This window comes from Podarcis raffonei, chromosome 8 (assembly GCF_027172205.1).
Source record: "Podarcis raffonei isolate rPodRaf1 chromosome 8, rPodRaf1.pri, whole genome shotgun sequence".
Classification (NCBI taxonomy): Eukaryota; Metazoa; Chordata; class Lepidosauria; order Squamata; family Lacertidae; genus Podarcis; species Podarcis raffonei.
Window position 1 is genome coordinate 18,711,841 of NC_070609.1, and position 4,807 is coordinate 18,716,647.

Below are 4,807 nucleotides of genomic sequence, written 5' to 3' on the forward strand. Positions count from 1 at the left end.
TGGAACAGTTGTTCTTTATTTTTTGAACAAATCACAAAGTGTCTTTAGAGCTTGGAGGTCCTTCTGCAGCAGCTGCAGGAGAAATGCTGAGACCAAGACACCCCTTAAACATCGCCTTTATAGACCTGATGAAGGCCTCCAACCTCGTCAACCAAAAAGGACTCTTCAGACTGCTGAAGATAGGATGCCCACGGAAGCTTCATGAGATGATTGTGTTCTTCCATGATAACATGCCCGGCACTGTCCAATATGACGGCTCATTCTCAGATGCCTTCTCTATTTGTGTTCTTTTTTAAAATGTATGAACTGCTCTTAGAAAACTTCCTCTTTGGATGCTAAACAGCAGGGTAAAATGAATAGATTTATATAATAGGTTAGAGACTGGGTAAATGAATATTTATCTGTTCATTCATAAAAATATTTATATACCACTGTATCATAAAACTAAACAGTAAAATCACAAAAAGCTAAGAACAAGTTAAAAAACAAACAAAAAATAATTAAAAACAAACAGCAACAGACCATAGTGGGAGATGTACTCTTAATGGCCTGCACTGGCCTGGCACAACAGAGAATTTTCAAGCAGGCATTTAAAAGGTGGTACAGAAGGCTCCCGCTTAATCTCTGTTGGCAAGGGGTTGCACAGGGCAAGGCCTATGACATTGAAAGCTCAGTTTCTTGTTGTCAAATGAGACACACCAACTTGGGGGACAACTGAAGATGCTCCTTTGTAAATCAATGCAAGTAGCTTGAACCTGGCTCAGTAGCCGATGAGCAGCCAGTGCAGCTGTTTTAACAGTGGTGTCACATGTTCTCAACCAGAAGCTCCCATTAGCAATATGGCTGCAGCATTCTGCAGTAGCTGGAGTTTCTGAACCAAACCCACAGGCAGCCCCACAAGGAACACATTACAGTAATCTAGCCTCAAGAGTACCAGTGCATGAACTACAGTGGTCATGCTACAGACTGGGCAAAAGCTATTCTCAGCTGGCATGCTGCTTGAAGAAAAGTGGGAAGAGCAAAGACCAGAAGAAAAAGAAGAGAAGAGGCAGCCAGTGGTGGAAAGTTCTTCACAAGTTGAATTGCAGACTGATTCAGGCCTATTCCAGTGACGGTGGGGGCAGGGATCTAGGCTTAGGCTGAGTCAGGTTGAGGCAGCCCAGGATATCAGAGAGATCCAGGCCTGTTACAGGACGTGGCGTTGGGTGGGGAGCCTGAGGGGTCTGCTTTGCTAGGATGTTCCACGCAGGGAATCAGTGGCGTAACTAGGTTCCCTTGTGCCCTTGGCCAGGAGCTTAATTGTGCACCCCTCCCCCCCAAATTGCCTTTATCCTGCGGGTGAGAAGTACACACAGTGATTTTTGCACCACTGGCAGGAACCAGTTTCATCAGCTCCTAAGTTTCTGCTGGGAATGCCCTGGGGAAGCAGATCTGAATGATGAGCTGCTGAAGAATCACGGAAATGACCCTCTCTGGCTGCAAGAAGCTCCTCTTGTATCCCAATCTCAAAGAACATGTAAGATCATGAGGAGGGGAAAAGAAGAGACCAGAGATGAACATAGACAGTTGGAGACTGCTTGGGCAACATCCGGGAGAGGAGGTGCCTTAGAAAGTGTGCAAGAAAGGGACATTCAGTCCAGACAACAGCTCTATATGGGAAAGACTGACCTGGAAAAATTGTTGAGTTGCCATTTCCTTGAATAAAGCATTAATTTCACTGACAATGGACTCTGCCTCTTCGTGCTGACCAGTATCTGACCCAGCGCTGCCAGATATGACATGTAGTCAGAATTGAGTTTCTTGAATTTTTTTCCACCACACCTGGTGGTACCACTTGAGCATCTACTGATGGCCCACTACCACCTCCTGAACTCTCCCCTGCCCCCAGTTATCCCCGGAATTTGGCTCTAGAACAGTAGCTACCCTAAGGATGTGGCATAATCTCTCTCCCTCTCTCTCTCTCTCTCCCATAGCTTCAGTTTTTCAGTATCATCAATGCCTTATTTCAAATACAAGGGGATTCCATTTTCTCCAGAATTGTACTCAGAGGAAACACTCACCTATGTGGAAAATGACTTCAAACTGTTGGATGATGATAAATGATCTATGGAAGCCGCCCAGAGTGGCTGGGGAGGCCCAGCCAGATGGGCAGGGTATAAATAATAAATGATGATGATGATGATGATGATGATGATGATGATGATGAATGTCACTTACCCCAAGTCGGCTCAGTATTGCAATTAGGTAAATAGAGTTTGGATTTAGTGGACATAGTGTCCACTAAACCTGTCAGCCATATGTTTGCTTTTGACATAAGTCATGAACAACCACCATGTAGCTGCATAGTCCTAAGCTTTGGCTTTATTCCTGGAAACCCATGAAAAACGAATGAGTTTTTCAGATACAGTCATACCTTGGATCCCAAATGTCTCCGAAGCTGAACCTTCTGGCTCCCGAACAATCAAAAACTGGAAATGAGTGTTCTGGTTTTTGAACCTTTTTCCGATGCCAAACATCCAGCACAGCTTCTATTGTTTCTGACACACCTGCACAATCGGAAACCAATTGGATGCCTCACCTTGGTTTCCGAAAATGGACTTCCGGAACGGATTCTGTTCGATTTCCAAGGTACAACTGTATTGTGATATATAGGAGCTTCGTAAACGAGGTATCAAGGGGAAGTTCGGTTAGTTCTCCATCTCTGGATAATGATTAGTCAAGGAGCAACAAGCAAATAAATGTTAAGAAATTTATAAAGAAAGAAGGATGGGCAGCAAACAAGTTGAACATCTGAATAGACCTGTGTGCCCAAGATATCCTTCATTTCCTGTAAAACCTGGTTCCAAAATCTGCGCACGTGCATAAGTCCACCACATGTGAAAGTTACATGTTTTCCACTTTCTGAAGTACACGAAGTGAAACACAGGCAATCCCTGAATTTTGCAATGCACTTCTTCAGCTAAGTAATGTGTACAAAAATGCATATACTAGACTAAGTGTGCATAAAATGCATACTTTAGTGGAAAAAACATAGAAATGCAATATATTAGGGGGAAATGCTTTGTAAAAATGTGCAAGAGAATTCACAAACTGACTTGGAAATATGGAGAACTGAATTTAATATTTCAAAAATGAGAAATCAAAATAGACATATTACACCATCCCTAGCCACGGTTGATGTTCACAGAAGGAAGTGAAAGAACCCTTTAAATTCCTGGGGAAGTCTGGAAAACTTGAACAAAAATAAGAGAGATTTTCACAACATTCTTTCTTTCTGGGATATGCGAACCCAGATATTTACAGGGGTCTTGAACTGAACTGAGAATATTCCCAGGAGAATCTTATACGTTATGGCATGCTTCTGTCATGTCACTAGGAATGCTGTCGGTGCTGAATATGGGTGGTGTGGGTGGTTCCCTTGAAAAAGGGGTCCAAGCCGAGGGGGTTCATAATCATAATAACAATCAAACCTATACTTATATGGTTACCTACAGAGATTTATTAAAAAAGCAACTGTACCTAAAGGTATTATGGTTAAAATATTGGGGGGGAGGGGTTAATTTTGTCCTTGCTCAGGGCACCATATTACCAAAGTCTCTGATGCTGTGTCAGGATAACCATCTCTAAAGGCTGATAGTATGTAGACGAATGTGCCATCACTTCCTTCACCTCCTCGTCCTTAAGGTTCCAATCCAGTAATAATCTGTATGTTTTTGATAATTTTTATTATTATCCTTTAATAATAGTTTTCTTTCTAAATTCGATATCTTTGTGTCAAATCTTTTTTTGTGTCTGATTTTAAAATTTCATTTAGCTGGTAATATTGATGCCGGTTCACACCTGCCTGCTTGAGTTCTTAGTATTTTTTTTATTTTCAATTGGTTATTTTCTTCTTCTAATATTTCCTTGTATGTTAGACAATTAATGTCCATGTTTTTCTTTTTCACTACTGTTGCAAATTTCACTACGGTATAGGTAAAGGTAAAAGTACCGCTGCCCATACGGGCCAGTCGTGTCCGACTCTAGGGTTGCGTGCTCATCTCGCTCTAGAGGCCGTGAGCCGGCGCCGTCCGAAGACACTTCCAGGTCACGTGGCCAGCGTGACGAAGCTGCAGCTGGCAAGCCAGCACCAGCGCAGCACACAGAAATGCCATTTACCTTCCCGCTATAAAGCGGCCCCAATTTATCTACTTGCACTTAAGAATGCTTTCGAACTGCTAGGTGGGCAGGAGCTGGGACCGGACGACGGGAGCTCACCCCGCCGCGGGGATTCAAACCGCCGACCATACGATCGGCAAGTCCTAGGCACTGAGGTTTTACCCACAGCGCCACCCGCGTCCCGACCTCACTACGGTATACTATTCCATAATTCTGGGAATCTTGCCCAATGGGAGGGTGCTGAATAGCTACCATATGATGAAGATTCATTCAAATTCTTATGTTCCTCTAATTGTTTTTGCAAGGGTCAGGCAGGTGTGGTTAAACCACAGAGCCTAGGACTTGCCGATCAGAAGGGTTCGAATCCCTGCGACAACGGTGAGCTCCCATTGCTCGGTCCCTGCTCCTGCCAACCTAGCAGTTCAAAAGCACATCAAAGTGCAAGTATATAAATAGGTACCGCTCCAGAGGGAAGGTAAACGCCGTTTCCGTGCACTGCTCTGGTTCGGCAGAAGTGGCTGAGTCATGATGGCCACATGACCCGGAAGCTGTACGCCGGCTCCCTTGGCCAATAAAGTGAGATGAGCGCCGCAACCCCAGAGTCGGTGACGACTGGACCTAATGGTCAGGGGTCCCTTTACCTTACCCA